The following is an 18,965-nucleotide window of genomic DNA, read 5'->3' as shown; positions in this document are numbered from 1 at the left end:
GTAAGTACGTAAGATTTGTTAGTAACATCGAAAACAAATCAAAAAGTCTATTACGACGATTCGATATGGTTTCAATTCGATATTTTTTTCCGATTCAAATAAATTTAATACAAAATCAAATGAAAATTTACTATTACATTCACCATGTTTGAGCTGTTTATATTAAAGACTGAGCGAAACCGGGTAAAACAACTAGTGTTTCAATAAAATCAGAACTATGTATGTACATATTACATATGTGTATGTACGTACAATCAATATCGGAGTTGAAATATATGTACATATATTGTCCCAGTCAAGTTCATGAGAATAATCTTAAACATATTGGGAAAACAAATTATGCTATCAATAGTATTATAACTAGAGGTAGTACCGGAAGCGTGCTATTTCCAGGAAACAGTGCGTTTTGGGTCTATTTTCCAGGAAAAAGGGCAAACTAAAAAGCTAGAGAGCATAAAAAAAGGTTCATCATAAAAATGAACAAAGCACGGCGAACAAAGAACGGGGCAAAGTTGATCCGCTCTTTAATTATAACCATGTAATTAATATGATTTCATCTTACATATATGTATATTATATCAAACTTAATATTTTACTCTTAACTTATATTATTAACAGTACATACATATTTACATATATATGTTTGTACAATGAAGCACAAGATTGTTGACATTTGGTATATTTTAGTTACCAGAATATTACAATAACACACAAGTCGAGGCGAAAAATATAGATTTTTAATTATTTGTAATTCGAGAAATAGCTAAGTAAAATTGTAAGGCTTCGATAAGTGGAAAATTGATACATTTTCAGTGTAGGAAGTTCGATAAACACGAATTTCTAACAACAAAAGGTCAGTATCAAAATACGCAGAAGTACATGATACTATACAAACTAACTTACTATCTTGACTGAACTCAAAACAAAGAAGTCATATTACGAACACGTGCCCGTTTGAAGTTTTCAGACGAAAGGATTAGTTATGGTTTGTTTAGAACGAACATGCCCAATGGGTAATTTTGCGTTCAAAGCGAAACCTAATTGTTGAACAAACCCAAAAATAAACCTAATCAAATTATAGTTATACACAAGCGAGAGTGCAAAACCCTATTTGTAATAGATATTAAATAATGAGACGAGAATTGTAGATTAGCGTGAACGTTATATTGCGACTAATATTAATAAATGATTTTATTCAAGTCGGAAACTTTATATCGATAGTTAAATTTTACAACGGTTGTTATTTATTTGCTCCGAAACTCGTGGCTCGAAACTATTCAATATATTATACGGGAATGCCTCGAAATTAAATAAATAATAGGAAAATGAGAAATCGCGTGCTTTGCGATCATAACGTCGGCGATATTACCATGCAGACTCTGCCTCGTCAAAAATTCCACCGTTATCGCACTACTTATCGGAACAAAATTTGAGAAGCTCTGGTATTTATGTATATTCTTACATACGAGTGAAACGACCTTAGATTATCGACTCAATGCGTCTCAGTTTAGCGTCGTGTTATCGGAATATGTAACGCCTAATTCACCCCTGTATCGCTACCACAAAATCTGTGATATAATAAAAAATAAAATACCGCAACAAAACTGATTAAGACACATCGAAGATTTGTCAAAGTGTGTGATATAAAAAATAAAACAGGAGCTAATCGTAAAATTACAATGAAGTCAACCAATAAATTAATTAAAAAAATCACTCCCCCCCCTCCCCCTCTCTTTTCGCCAACATGTTCAAACGCAATTTCGTTTGCACCATGCATGCATCTCATTTTTTTACAATAATTCCGTAAATTAGCCTATTCATTATTCATCAATGAAGTGTAACTATATAACTAATATAACATTTTACATTATTATGAACACGGTCAATGAACCGGAGGCTAATAAAAGTGAATAGGGGGAAAAGCTCATAATGATGACTGTTAAAAATTAAAAATGAGAAACACTTCCTTGTTGGAAATCGTTCGTTTGGTTTGTATTAATTAAAATAAAAGTATAAACACTCATAGCAAACGTTTTTGAAAGGGGGGTTGGTAAGCCCCTGACTTAAACGGCGAAACGCCAAAAAATCCAGAATCGATCCCATCAGCATTTCAATTCCTACCGCTAACGCCATATTTCATCTCTCGAAACACACCTCTTTGACTCGACAGGGCACAAAAAAATCACCGCAGTTCGCGTAGGGGGTGAAAAAAAACTACCCTAGAACAACTATCAAAGCGAGTCGCGAGGTGTGACGCAAAATCGATTCGCGGTCAACTTAGAAAGCGAAAAAAAAAACCACGCCATACTTAACAAACACAAAGCGACACGCGAGTACTCAAAATCTCCACGTTTAGGACATTAGCGGTGACATTAGAAACTTATTACGGTCATAATCGCAACCACTTATTTACACGACGTGGAAATCATAATTACAACACACATATGTAAGTACCACCTTAGACACAGCTGCTTCTGATATTTTCATCTTAAAAATATATTATTTTTAAGTAAAGTACCCTCCTTCCCCGTCCATGCACTATCTTGCAAGCAACACTATCAAATTACTAGTAAAGTATTAAAGATACAAAAAAAAAACCTTTTAAATGTTATATATAAAATTTAAATCTATAAATTTTAGGCACCAAATTAAACGACCAGTATTTTAATCAATGTCAGTAAATATATTTAATCAATTTTCGGCCAGTATTCTATTACAAAATGTTCATTGTTGTATTATTAAATGTCAGTATATATGTTACAATCAGTGGTGTAGTCGGGCCACGTCGCCGCCCTGGTACTTCTTTTTGAGCCAGGTCGCCGCCCTGGTACTTTGATATAAAAATTGTTTTTCGAGTACAATTAAAAAATATTTTTGCTTATATTTCATTAAAAATTTTGTATACCAAATATTGTGAGCAGACTCTCAAACCCATTTAAAAAATTATACACACTTTGAATGATGCCGAAATCGAATCATCTAACAACATTTTCAGAACTGTATATTATATTGCAAAAAATAATAAGCATTATTCAGGCCACTTTGATTGACTTTTCAAGTTTATTATATTAGCATTTGATTTTAAATAAATATTTGTACTACCAATATTAAGATAAGTTTTTTTAAGTAACAAAAAAATCGGGGGGGGGGGGGGGTCGTAAAAATTAAACACCGACCTGGTACTTTTTTATTTAGCACTACACCACTGGTTACAGTGAAAGCATATTTCAAGTGAAAATATATTTTCACCAATTCAAGCAGTGAAAATTTATCAAACAATGAATTTATTGTACAACGTTTAACTATATAAATTTAATCCTAACAACCCAATCTTAAATGAATAGAGCCAACCCTTACTTAACCTAACCTATCCTAACCCTTAAATAATATCAACTCTAACAGTGTAATCTTAAATGAATAAAACCAACCCTGAAAATGTAGCTGGTTATGATTTCACTGAAACGTCAGTGAAAATATATTTTCACTTGAAATATAATTTCACTATGACATAATATATATCAAATGGACAGCATAACAATCTGACGTACATTCGCCAGAAGAAATAGCAATAATGCCTGTTGCATGGAGTTGTCTATCAAGATCGTACCAATCTTGTGTTGATATCAATCAAAAAGTAATAGTGGACATTCGTCAAAATAAAACCTACCATTTAACATTAATAATGACCGTTTACGTATAAATACTGACCATTTAATAGAAATATTGACCTTTTATTATGTACATACATATAATGAACGAAGGATACTGGCCGTTTATTAGAAACTAGATGTTTGGCCATGTTTAAGCTGTTTATTTGTAATATAAACAGCTTAAACATGGCCAGTCTAATAGTAAATATTCATTTGTTCTTTTAATAAATTTATTTTAATTGAAAAAAATATAATCAACCAACCAACATTACATACATACTTACATACTTAAAGAGTGTCTTTCAAAATTATATATTAGAAATACTGACTTTTTAGTATTTATACTGGCCATTTAATATAAATACTGACATATAATATTTAAATACTGACAAAAATAGACTAAAATACTTGCCAGTAAAATACAAGCCTAAATTTTAAAATATTTAAATGAAAATAAAGTGAATCGAGTACAACCGAAAACAATTGAATCGAGTAAAACCGGAAAAACGTAGTAAAAACTTGTAATAAAAAAATACGTCCGTTTTGAATCGAAGAATATGCTAAACAGAGAGACGCAGAAAGTTTGCGGGTTTGAAAAAAAATGTCGAGTTTTCGGCTTCCTTTGGGTATTTCCAGATCTAGGCAATAAAGTTTATGACTTTTTACACAGAAGGATATCGAGTACAGCTGTGCAGTTCACATTTAATGGCTAACAGTTAATTTTGCTAGTGCATAACGGAAAAGAAGGTCCTTCCTTATACCTGCTATGTATTCGACTACGAATAAAACAAAGTTGTTTGTACATTTGTATAATTTTTAACAAAAATGACATGATTTTTTTATTTCAAACAACGGGTTCCCGGAAACTTTTTATTTTGAACAGGTTTCAAGAAGCCCACAGAAACCAATAGAATGACAATATTGATTATCATTGGCGTACTGTGGGTGCTGATGTTGGGTGTGCTGTGTATGAAAAACTGATTTTACGAAAGCGTAATTGAAAAATTGACATCTAAAGAGCGAAGAAACAAATTAATGTATAAAAAATAATGAAGTTTAGTTTAAAAAATAACACTTTTTTGATTTTTTTCATACACAGCACACCAAAAATCAACACCACCGTACGCCACTGCTGATTAAAGTATTTTCAAAATTTTATAAACAAGTATTTTCTGAAATTCGAGACGTATTTACACGTCGTTTAATTGTGGCGAAGCTTCGGATTGGTCGCGTCCCACGCTCGTTTACATACAGTTTACCCGTTGAAGCTCTTTGTTACCGCAATAATTCTAAAATGCAAAATAGCATACACGTTCAACCATCGATTTTCTCCATTGCTCCAATAGAATCAAGGCGAAGTTTTGTTACGGTTATAAATTAGGGGAAACGTTTTTCATGGTTTTCTAAAATTTTATGCGAGTGTACATAAAGAGGATTACGTATATATGTACATGAAAACAAACGTGTTTTGTACTATACAAACAAAGATATTATAGGTAAAGCAAAAATTATATTTAGTATCATATATTCAACATATTATCTTACTACGTATTTCACATACAAAAAGGGCTAGACAATATTTTTCTATGGCCCAAGCTCGTTTATCAGACTGAAAAACATAATGAATTTTTTTTCATACACCGAAGAAGAATTTGTCTTCGTTTTTAAAGTCCACTTCGGCAAATTCGACAGTTAGATAAATGAGCACTAACTATTATGGTAATCTAAAATTTACAACTGTGTTTTCGAATATACATACATATATAAATATAGTAAACAAACAGGCAGCATTGTACTAGTGCTTAGCATATAATGCTTTCGAACAAAGTGGTCACGGGTTCGATTCCCACTAGTTGCTGCTGACCAGACCTTGGATATGTGACTCTAGGTCGATCGTTTCTTATTAGAGTGTGCCAATTCATCTGATTTTCATTGAAACGGCATCCTTATCCTATCTCGCAAAATAATCGAGTTATTCAGCATTTCGACTTTTCGCTGATTTCTATAAATGTTGCAAGTTTCTCCATAGATGTCTAGGTGGATGTTGACTGTATTTGCCTTGTATAATGTTTACAATGCTTCTGTATGATGTTTGACCATAGATGTCGTATTTTATGTTAAATATATAATAATTATGTATTTAACATTGATATTTCTTGATATGTACATACACTTCACGACTAAAAAAATGATTGACTATTGTCAACCATTTTTTTTTGCTTTCTTGCTTTCTCGAACAATAGTGAAGTATATTTTTATATATTTTGGCAGCATCCTCACCGCTTAAGTCTGGTAATGACGAGCGTGCATGATTAATTTAAAAATTATATATTCGTATTTAAGGTACTAGTCTTTAAAAGTCTAGTCCCCTAAAATCTTTTACACATAATTTAAACATTTCAACAATTCAAATCGTCCAAATTGATATTGTTCACTCGGATGAGTGAAGTTCGGAAACCGGAATCGGCCCGACCTGAGGTAGTGGATTGTTGGGGCGAAAAAAATGTGGCACGTGGTTTTTTTAAGATACTTTAAAACATGCGAAAGAAATTATGCGTGCGATTCAGTGCCGTGCCGGCCATTCATGGGACGCTCGGCATGCCCCGCCCCACAATGATCCTTTGGACCTTTTTCGGTCAAATTGTATGCTTGCTGGACAGTGATCAATAAGGGTGTATCCCATATTTGAAGAAATGTAGGAGACCACCCACGGCGAGGAGCCATGCACGCGGTGTGCCGTTCAACGCTGTATGTTTTCGCCCTTATGGTATGGTCCGTAACGTCGTTCGCTTGCACGGCTCGCCGTCTCAATTCTGTTCCATTCGCAGTACTGCCGAATTGTTATATGTGCCGTTGAAGACAAAATACTTTTTAATTTACCTATATCTCACATGCAAGGAATTTTCACTAAGAAGATCTTGATTTGTGTCTATCAAACAACATTCTAATATATTTATTTTTTTCACATCTACTTCTGAATAGAAATATGGCAAGGGGACTCGGCTCACGAAACGATATATTACACGCTAATATAAAATATTATATATTACGAAGATAAAGTATTGGGTATAAAATACAGACATGATATTTTATCGAAATACGAACGGCGGCAAGTCGTCAATCTTACCTTTGAAGCAGGCGCAGCCCATAATGTAACCCATCATGGGTGGGGAGGGGCGCGCCGGGGGCCGCTAGCGCGCCCCCGGGGCCTCCGCCCCCGGCCCGATGCACTTCCTACCGAAGATATTCATAACACCGGCTCCTGTAGTCAACACAAACGACCGCTCGCCGAAATCGATCAGCATCGTAACCGGGAAACGGCCAAGTGCATCTCCACCGCACGGTTACCGTGAATCAACCACATTATAGGCACACAGGATTCTTATTACTTTTACGTATATCACAATTATATATTTTTATTATCACAACTATTTTTAAAGCGCTTAATTGTCGGATTCAACACGCGTTACTATTAAGGCTAGCAGTAGGAGTGGTAGAGGTAGTAGACATCCTGCAAGAGAACGTATGATTTTCACTTTTCACGAGGAAAATGACAGCACGTTAGTAGGGTATGATAGATAAAAACTAATGAAACGTGCGACTTTGGGGTAGGGATTCGTGTTTATGGGTGTGTTTGTGTGCGTGTGTGCGTGTGTGTGTGTGTGTGTATACCTGTGGTGAGTCACGAAACCGCCAATTGGGTTCTAATTTAACCGGAAACTAGGGAGATTGATGGTGCCGGTAAACCGGTGAACAGGTCGCCGCTTCCGGTTTTGTCACTTACACCTGCGATTACCCCTCAACATTATATGTTTATAGTACATAACCAGTTTATTTACAATATAAACTGTAAAAAAAAAACAAAACCTTATTTGTGCTTTAAAATATCACTCTCATCCTTATATTAATATAATTTGTTTTTGTTATAAACAAAAAACAACGACATTTTAAGAAATATCACGAGAAGCCTAAGGAATCACTAAATCACATCTAAGAAGACAGTTTCAATAATCGATGTATAATATAAAAAAAGGTATGTCTACTCTTCTAAATTGCGTATAAAAGTGCGGTAAATGAAAAAAGAATAATGATTTTGGCGCGATAAATCTTGAACTGATAATAGCGATGTCAAAGCCTGACAAAGATGAAAGCTATAGATTTTTCGTCTTTAAGAGGAAAATGCCATTAAGCAAACGGGTATTTGAGAAATATAAAAGAAAAATATTGTTGGAAATTTTGAGTGTCTTCTTGATCAAATTGATATTTTATTCCAAATATATAAATTAAATTAAATAAAGACCCCATTTGTTAAACAATATCGAAATTATCAAAAATTTAAAACATATATTTAATTTTAACTATTATATCTACAGATTATCCTAAAGCAAACTTTGAAAGCTTTTAGATACATGATTATAATAATTTGAATATCGGAATTAAGCCGCCAGAATTCATTAATATCTCTCAGACTAGTACCTAACTTTACAATGGAAAATTTAAGAGGAAAATTAATGAAAATCCCCCATTACTTTCAGCTGAATTTTAAACTTTGATTCATGAAAGTACCAATAAAATTAGTCTATGAATTTTTAGCACAGAAACGCGTTAAATTTTAAGATTACGTTACATTCAAGGTTCAGACATTCAGGCTGAACATTGAAACAATGAAAGGCCATAAAAAAGCTCGTTCAATAGTTCGTTATTGACAATTAATTACGCCTTTGATGCGAAGTAATGAACCGTAAAATCTAAAATGACACAAGAGCAAATACGTATACCTATTTTGGCACACTCGAACGCAATTTCTTCTACATACTATATACATATATGTATTTTTAGAATCAAATCATACGCAAAAAAGACGAACAGGAGTTGAACAAACTATTGATCAAATACGTTCGAAAATGGTCTATTTTAAGGCCCAATTCCGAACACAAACCGATAAGGTCAAAGAGCTGACAACTGTTGATTCCAATGATTAGAGTATTGGTTAAATAAAAAAAATAATCAATCAATTGATACAAACCTAAAACATTTAGGAATGTGTTTTAATTGTTTCCGGAAAAATTTCCACCCAATTGATCTTGTGCCTTTTCAAAAACCACGGCAGTTCTTTAAACAAAAAAGCGGATGAAAGTTTTTTTACACGTTAATCGCTTCAAATTTTTGGCCTTCATTTCTAAACTAACTGAAGTGAAATAGTATGAAATTATGAAAATCAATTTTGATCCAATTGTCAATTTTGCAACTTCGAACTCCGATCCCTTCCACTACACACCACTTATTACAATGAAGCTATAATAGTTTTAAAAAAAGTTTCTAAATAAAAATTGAAAACAAAAACAATTTTTAATCACAAAACTACCGATTTTTGACGGTGAATCACCGTTGCCTTAAATGAATTGTTTTATAAACACAAAGAAACGTCTACACAACACAAACCCGTAATCGGAGTACGACGCGAGCACGTGTTGCAGCCACGATACCGTGCAGAAACCTTTTAGCACACATACGCGAGTTACGACTTCCGCGAAAAAATCAATACATATGTACATATATAATACACATAGCACGGAACTGAGATGTATTGTCAACACGGTGCAACACGATGAGACAGACAGAGACACGCGTAGACAGACAGACAGACAGAAACACACACACACCCACACACACACGTTAATAGTAATGAGGAAAACAAACGGATGAGGTGGGGGGGGGAGTACCGCGCGTTTGTATGTCGTCGGCAAATCCATAGCAACAGCTTGGTTCGCCATGTTGTGGTGGGCAAAGATGGTAGGCAGCGCGCGCAGCGTCCGAGGGGCGCCAAAGCCGGGGGCGGATGCTCTGTCGGCGGGGGCGCCGCCCCTGGCTGACAGGTTAGGGGCGCGGCGCAGTGCACGCGGTGCGTCGCGCCGGTCGCGAGCCACTGCCGGCGCGCGCCGCCCTTGCCGCCCCTCGCCGAAGCCCCGCGACGCCGACGCCGGACTGAAAGAGACCCCCTTGCGCGCCCCTGAGCCCGCGCAAAAAACCCTTCCGCGAGGGACCACTTTCTCCCTCGTCGTTCATTTCCGAAATACATTGGGAAAACCTATGAGTACACATGTACGTTTCTAGGTTATACGCCGATCCCTCCTTGTAAGGATTCAGATACATATGTATATACTTTATTTATGTAAATATTTTATTTATTTTATACAATTGTAAATATTTTATACAATTGTTTCATAAACATACATAAACAAACAGGTAAAAATCGGGTTTATATACGGGGCGGACCTGCTAGGCTCCATCGCCACTTTGAGCGAACCCGCTCCTTGCTGTGATTATCTGCTTTGTGCGAGTACTCGAGTATTGCCGTGCCGTGAATAAACTCGAGTTTTACCAGATGAAATACTCCGACATATATATACTAACTACCTGGTTCGCATATAATTTCGGACGGTTGGGCAGTGTACGGAAATATTCCACATATACACGCATTCGTTTGTGGTTCATCAGAATAATTTCGTGGATCCAAATGATAGTGAAATATGTACATACGCAAAATGTGGAAAATATGTGGATGCGTGTGAAAAGAAAGATAAAGCGTCAATTTGACACAACGCGTGGACGTTTTGATTCATATTTAGATGAATTCGTATTGAACCACAAACGAATGCGTGCATATTCCGTTCGCAATATATAGAATATTTCCGTACGCTGCCCAACCGTCCGAATTTATGTGCGAACCAGGCAGTATACATACATATGTCGGAGTATTTCATCTGGTAAAAGTCGAGTTTATTCACGGCACGGCAATACTCGAGTACTCGCACAAAGCAGCCAATCACAGCAAGGAGCGGCGACCGAGCCTAGCGGGTCCGCCTCGTCTATAAACCCAATTTTTACCAACAAACAGACCTAAATTACCATAAATTTACAATCTTGTTAATATAGTCGCAAAAATATAAATGGCAGTCAAAATTAAACTATATTTAACATATAATTTCGGAAGAGACTTTGTATGCAAGCATTTTTGGTTGTATGTAAACTGTAGGTAAAATTTCTATGACGATTCGAGTTTTTATTTTTCGATTTAAATAAATTTAATAAAAAATCAAATGAATATTTACTATTAGATTCGCCATGTTTAAGCTTTTTATATTACAAATACTGAGCGAAGCCGGGTAAAACAACTACTACTTAATTACTAATGAAACTATGAAACTAATGCAAACAAACCCCCGGTTTTTTCCTAAAAATATATCAAGGTCATTCAAAACTTTATAGGACCGTCAGAAAAAGATATTTCGTGAAAAGAGGGAAATAGAAAATGAAAAGAGGGCATATAGAAAGTGACTTTTGAACGTGAGGAGTAAGACCGAGGAATTTTAAAAAGAATTTCGCCCAAAAGGGGTGCAGAGTTGATGTGATTGTTTAAAATTTTGTATAGGAAGATGCTGTTCACGAATTCAAGAATTCACGTCTTGCATACAAAAAATGTACTTTGTGTCTTGTCGCTCTCTCTGAATAATCTGTACAAAGGTTACCTGTCCGAAAGTTCAATGATTTTAAGAATTTCTTTTGCACCCTCTCAATCCTATCTATATGAACAGCATACTGGGGACTCCAAACTACACTTTTTACGATTTCTAGAACGCTACGAACGTATGCATTGTAGAGTACTTTAAATTTTTTGCCTCTCGTAAAAGGCTTACTTACATATGTATGACAATACATACATATGTAGTTCAGTGGTTAACGTATAATGCTATCAACTGATCGCAAATGGGTTAATTTCCTGACCAGATGTTGCTGGCCTCTTGGATATATGACTTCAAGGCTGATCGTTTCCTATCAGAGTTTGCCAATTTGTCTGATTTCATTGAAACGAAATTATATCATCTCAATAAAGCCGATATATAAATATGCTACCCACTCTGTAAATTGTATGTATGTATTTCTTGTAACATTAGTAATATCGAATTCGTCCATAGATGTATGATTCTGTATAAATATGTTTGTAATAGTCCAGAAAGACGCATTCGGGATTACCTGTTAGGTCCATCTGGTATGCATATTATTTTTCGATCCACGCATTTTTTGTGTCAAAATTCAACATCAAAAAGCACCCTCATGTACATATAAAACGACAGCTTGAAAATAAGCTTTCGATTACAAAAACTCTGGAAAACTCAATTTTCATTTAAAAACGCTATTTAGATTAATTCAATTTACCTAATATTATATAGGTAGAACGATCGTATTTAGGCGTGTGTATAATATTTCGACATATACATTCTATTATATGTTGGTATATTGAACTAAATAAATTCATAAAGTTGCAAAAATCATAATATTATACACATAGATTGGTTCCATAGGGCAAAACTATGTATGAACATGAATTTCAAAAATAATAAATAGAGAGAGCCTGACCGAGATGATACATTCACTTATGTATAATACAAATGACCTGCATGACATTTCATGAATTAAAAAAAAATGTTTGGTTTTATTTAAGATTTCAAATTGAAATGAAATTTAAATCAGAAATTAATTAATTACAAATATACATAAATGAATTCCATATTAATGTTTAAAATAAATAATACTTAATAGTCCGTCCACTAAATAAAATCAAAACCAAAATCTTAATGCAATATTTTGACCATTTTTTCAATCAAGCTAGATATCTATGTACATATATGTATATAAAATTTAACAATTTCATTTCGCTGATTTATGTATGTATATACCGACCTTAATTTTTCAAACGTTGAAAAATTGTCAAAAAACTAAATCATTTCAGTCCTGCGAGCGTTAATTTTCCAAACCATCGTCCTTGGAAGGAAAAAGGCACAACCGCGAGTAAAAACATACACACACACCGAGAGAGTTTTCCGGGTAAATGAAAATAAAACGGGCAACATTAAGCGTCCTTACGCATGAAATACAGCCAGCGAGCGAATCGACCAGAATGAATGGGCACAAAACGCCACAGAGGAGAACCACGTATAAAGAAACTTCGTTTTTACCGGTGACACACACACATACAAGGAAAGTTGCGAGAAGAAAATCTCTCGAAAGCATTAAAGAAAGCGAACCGATGCGGCTCCAGGTGAAAAACGTAAGGTAATCAAGGGAAATGTGCCACGATTATCGATTACTTTGGACTCGCACGAAACGCGCACAAGGAACGTGTACACAGGAAACGGACGCTAATGACCCACCCACAAATAAAATAACTCAATTTATTCAATAACATAAAACATATTTACAATATACGCGAGAAAATTCTCAACGGAGACAGTCTACTTCTACGGTACAGTGTCTACGAAAGTTACGAGTCAGATTTAAAATCCCAGCTTAAGCACGGCCAAGTTATTTCCACGGTGGAAGAAAAACTCTCGGGAATAACACGAGATGTGTGTATGTATGTATGTATGTTGCCAATGAGAGCGATTTTTGCCATGTGCCAGAAGCTTAACGTGGATAGGCGTTTAACAAAAAAGGAAGTACGAATCCAATTAAATTAATTCGTTCTATTTTATCTCAGGCACGGGAGCGAGTGTTTTTGTAAAGCTAATTTAGAATTGAAATTGTCTAGGTTTTTCTAGATATTCAGGAACAATGGGACTAATTGGGTTTCGCTTTCCTTTATAATTAACATCGGATTAGAAACGGCACCCACATTTTAAAGGCTACATAAACCGGACAAAATCTCATTAGAAGCAATAACGTCCTCATGAAAAGGAGGTAATTTGTTTCTAACTTTCAATTAGACAATTTAAACAAAGCCTGAATTATAATCACATACTAACCGGTTAATATGTGATTGGTGGTTCTTTCGATGCATTAAGCTTTGCTATACAATTATTTACGAATATTTTGTATACGAGTCGTTATATTTGATAGGGGAATAAGTGCAGTTTTCTTCATTCTCGAGAAATATTTCGCATAACATTAAATGTAAGTTTAACAATTACATGTATTCCTCGACTTACGACGGAGATATGATCTTGCATCTCGGTCGTAAGTTGAATTTCATACAAAACGTCAAAATATTAAAGAAATTTTATTCATTTCAAAATGTGCATGTTTACTCATTTCTTGAAAATATGCGCCATTTAACTTCTTCCAAGAGCAGTGGCGTAACAGCAGCTCATGATTTAATGTTTAAAAAATTTAATAGTAATGTTAAAAATGTTTTATGTTTAATAATAATTACATAGTTAGGAATAGAGATATGCATAATGATTAAACTAGAATAGGAATAATTTAATTATAGGTAGAGTTAAGAAAGCAAGAACTGCAGGTGTTTTATACAGAGGTGTTCAAATATATATTGCATTTCCTGAGAGCATTAGAAGTGCTAATAACATAGGTGCTTTCTTGAAGGGTGATAATGGATACCTCTGTGGAAGATGATGTAATTATATACGTTTAATAAATGCAATGTTTGGCATCATATAATATTATGTAATGGTTACCAATTATAGTCTTGTTATATATATTATAGTTGTTATTTTTGTTATATATTCATTAGCAATTTTCTACTAAATAAATAAATAAAATATAATCATTGATTTTTTTCGGTCGTAAGTGCGAATCGTCGTAAGTCGAGGAATACCTGAATTTAAAATAATGGTTATCTGTAATTCTGCTTTTCCGAGATTGTAGACATATCGAATTAAAAGAAGTGATTACAATTTGTAAATTAACGCAAACAGAAATAGTGTTTTTGGAACTGAAAATTGGACTTCCACTACTTTCAAATATAACGGCTCATTTAATGCAATTCCTTTCAAAAAAAGAACCATTAGTTGAAATATCAACGGGCAAAACACCATATAAGATAAATAGACTACCAGGGTAAGAAAAGTTTAAGAAGAAAAGCTGTCGTTGGGCAAAAGAGAATCTCAAGCATACATAGATAATAAATAATAAGCTCAAATGCAAAAAAAAACAATGAAGCCAAAGATAACATTAATCACTTACAAAACAAACTAAAATGAGAACGAGAATTCAATAGTAAAAATATGGTTAAGAAACGGCGGCATAAATTCCGGGAGACGAAGCGGCGGATCGATGTGCGGTTTTGTACTAAAACCATCGCAGTTATGTATACATTAACATATGTATATGTGTATGTATGTAAAGAGGAAACTATGGAAAAGCACAAAAATGCGCATACAATCACGACAGCAAAAAAAGAGAGAAAGAGAAAGAACAGATGAAACGCAGAAAGAAAGCAACGTTGAGCACACTCCGCCATGTAAATCATCGCGGCACGAAAAGACGGCAAACACTTAGTCGAAAACATTTTTATATACATCGAACTTTTATAACACGTTCACAAATTTCAGGCCACTCATCAACTAATATGCTAAACGAAAAGAAATAACAATAAAATCGGCAAAATTAAACCGTGGCGTCTGAAAAGCTTCTCGTTTCGTTCGCTCGTAAAATTAATGAAGTGCCACTTCATAGACCGCCGTAAACTTCCCCATACATTTTAACGATTTTTACATTAAATGCGAAAATTGTCGTATCAATCTAATACATTATTAAATCAATTGTAGTTTTGAGTTTTGGCGAAAAAATAATTTCGCTTCGTTGAGAATTAATTGTACGACGCAAACGGGGTCGATTAAAATGTTGTGGAACCAGCAGCGGGGCGTATCTCCACTTGTGAAAGGACTAGTTCAAACACAGCCTACCTCATTTTCCGAGGGTTGTGAGGGAAAATCGTGAAAACCAAACAGCGGAGCTGCAGAGTACGCTTTTGTCAGATGTAATACAAAAGTCAGCGGAAAAAAAACGCGTTTAAATGCGGTCGCGTTATGATGTACATAAATACAGAACATTTCGCAGCCTATCTCAAAATTAATATACCGTGTGCGAATAATAAAATCCGACGATTAACGTTATTTTTTTTCATCAGAAGTTCTCAACCTATTTTGGTTCATGGTTGCATGCAAGAAATAATTAAATTCAGAAAGCAGCATGGTTCAATAGTTGTGTTTATTTTAAGCACCGAGAGGTTGCCGGGTTCGGTCCCATGCTGTTAGGCCTTCCTGATATACATATATCAATGTAAAAATAAATAGTATTTAAAATGGTCAGCAGTCATTTTTTTTAATACATATTGCGTCGTTTTATGAGAAAGATGAAAACAAACCAAAGGGCGAAAACACACTGAGTGGTACGTAGTACGTGTTTTTTTACTTACCTCCTTTATTATAGATACTTTTAATCCCTAGTCCATATACATGGTACACAGTCCCAATAATCACGCCCTGGATTGTTTTCGGTGAATATTTTATCCTTGCTTGACAGTGATCAATAACGTTGAATCTCATATTTAATGAAATGTAGGAGAAACTTGTCGGTTGCATATGGATATGCATACACGTGCGACCACCCAAGCATATATGCATTCTGCACTTGCAAGTACATCCGAATTCAGTTTGGGGAACACCCAATATTTACGTTCACAGCGGCAAACCAAGGACGTGACGTCTCACACCACTCAGTGTATTTTCGCCCTTATTTTCTATGAGACTGGATATAAAAAAAAATAATCATAATTTTCCCTAATTCACACGAGATAACTTAAATTCGATTTCAAGTTTCTTTTAAATCGATTTCAAGTAATTTTCTACTAGTTTCTATTGAAGATATTTATAAAAACGGCCTTGAAGATTGATTTCGCCATTTCGATGGGCTAATGTTTTATGACCTCGATTGAAAAGAATTTATTCCGAGTATCTGTAGTGCTGCTGGTCAGTCTTGGGTAATAGTTACCTCAAGTCGATCGTTTTCTATCAAAAAAACGGTTCCTCCATTTAAATTTAAAAAAACCCCACCCACTATGTCACCACTATTTGAATATGATTTCAAAATTTATAATCTAATAATTCATATATAGTTACATATGTACGAGACTCTAGGTTCAGTTAGCGACCTTCTTACGTATTAGAAGACCTCGCTCCGTAAGGAACGAATCCACGGTGGAGTGTGTAAAGGAAAGCTATCAGAACACTTCAGCAGCTGAAGGACGAGATTTGCCCAGAAACCAAGGCACTGGAACCTGAGACGCTAAGAACTGGCATGGAAAACGCTTTAGAAAGAGCACGTTTGTGCGAGGCGAATTCTTCAGCGAGGCACATAATTTTTCATACATAGTGAAACTTTATTTTCTATATTTGCTTTGTTTAATATTAAAATATTATACATAAATTTAAAAAATAAAATAAGAAGTAATTATGGAATCGTTCCTTTTTTTAAGTAAAAGTTAGTGTACATACAATTTCAAAAAAAAACCTTATTTCGAACACTTACCAACGTCCTCTGATATATGTAATATGAAAATTGGAACAAAAGAATATTGATCAAACAAATTGCAGAGGTATCGCATTTAGGCTGTACGGACGCGATATACATATGTATGTATATATCAAATATACATTTATATTTAAATGTTTAAGCTCTCACCCCAAACAAAAATATAGTTCAAACAAATGCGCCACATGCGAAAATAATATAAAAATAAATGCATTCGTTTCTCATAAAAAAAAACTATTAGGATTTTTTTACATCAACTGATGTACACATATGTATGTATGTACAGCAATTACATATGAGCCGTTATATTTTAAAGTGGCGGAAGTACAATTTTCAGTTCCAAAAACACTATTTCTGTTAAGACTTAACTCACGAATTGTTATTTTTATTTTATTTCCTAGAACATGAATACTCGCCTTTGCAAATCGCTTCAAAGTGACTAGTGTACTTATACGGATACAATACAATCAATATATATTACATAAGCATTTCATACAATGCGAATACACACAATCCACAGTGACATCTATGGAGTAATTTTTGCAGCATTTTATAATCAAATTGGCGAACCTCAAGACGCTGAATAAGATTAACAAGAAAGTTAGGAAAGGAGATGTCAACTTTAAAGAAACCGTTTCAATGAAAATCAGAAAAAATGGCAAACTCTGATAAGAAACGATCGACCTAGAGTCACAAACCAAGGTCTGGCAAACAGCGGGACTCTAGTGGGACTCGAACCCGTGAACACTGCTCGAAAGCATAACATGCTATCCAATAGTCCACGCCGCTGGAATTTTAATTCGACATGTCCAGAATCTCGGAATAGCAGAATAAACGTATTTTTAAATATTGCAAAACGCAAAACATTATATTTTATCTTTTGCGAAATATTGAAAAGTGGACTTTTTTTGCAAATTTCAAATATAACGGTTCATATATTGTTTGAAAAATATTTATTTTTTTAATTTTGAGAATATTTTCTACATTAAAATTTAAAGGAAATATAAAATATTTATGCCAAGATAATAAAAATAAAAATGTTTACTTTTTTCTCGTCAAAAAAAACGCCAAAGAGCCATCAAACTTCTGACACCTGATGTATATAATAAAAATTCAAAAATGTTTCAATACATCCATATTTTTTTACACCTTATATATAATTCCAATAAAGTTCACATTGACTTCCCAATTTGAAGTCACACACAAGTAATTTCTAACAACATCAGCAGAATGTGAACACTTGCACAGGCATTACGCCCATCGTTACATAATAATAAAAACGAACGATATTTACAAAGTGCAAAATCTAGTTGCAAAACGTGCAGAAGAAACGCCCTCGAGATAAAATAACGCGATTACGTGCCGCACAAATATTCCTTGTCCGCGAAAAGGCGTCAAAATTGCACAAAGAAAATCAACCAGGTAAACAGAGGCTCTTACTGATTATTCGAAAATTCGAAACTGGGCGAAAGATTCTGTAATGAGCAAACGTCGAGCATCCCTTATCTCTCTGTCGGTAAATCTCCAAGAATAATACATATTATATGTACATATGTATGGAGGTGGCTTACCCATATTAAATTTATTTTCATTATTATTACGCTTTCATAGACAAAAGCTGAGATGCTTCAACGAGATAAAACATAATATACAAATCATGATTGAGTCGTTTTTTATTAGACTAATCCAATAGATGTATGTATATAATATTTATGCAAGATGGATCGATGATACGGGAATATGTACGTAGGTGGATTCAATTGAATAACAGATGGTGGAAGTCGGTTTTGAAGGATGTGACGTCATAAGATGTGTATTACATTCTATAAATTTATTTTCGCATTCATCGTTGACTGTGTGTATCGTCAAATAATATTATATACATAAATATGTATATATATATATATATATATATATATATATATATATATATATATATATATATATATATATATATATATATATATATATATATTTTATCCGACT

General features: G+C 34.2%; 1 protein-coding gene across 1 annotated transcript in view; it reads right to left on the bottom strand.

Moving 5' to 3' along the window:
• LOC143923077 (phosphatase and actin regulator 2) overlaps positions 1 to 18,965 on the bottom strand; it is a 221,455-nt gene that overhangs the window by 93,698 nt on the left and 108,792 nt on the right. The gene's annotated exons all lie outside the window — the stretch shown is intronic.

Source organism: Arctopsyche grandis, chromosome 1, assembly GCF_051622035.1.
Source record: "Arctopsyche grandis isolate Sample6627 chromosome 1, ASM5162203v2, whole genome shotgun sequence".
Lineage (NCBI taxonomy): Eukaryota > Metazoa > Arthropoda > Insecta > Trichoptera > Hydropsychidae > Arctopsyche > Arctopsyche grandis.
This window is presented reverse-complemented; position numbering and strand designations above follow the sequence as displayed.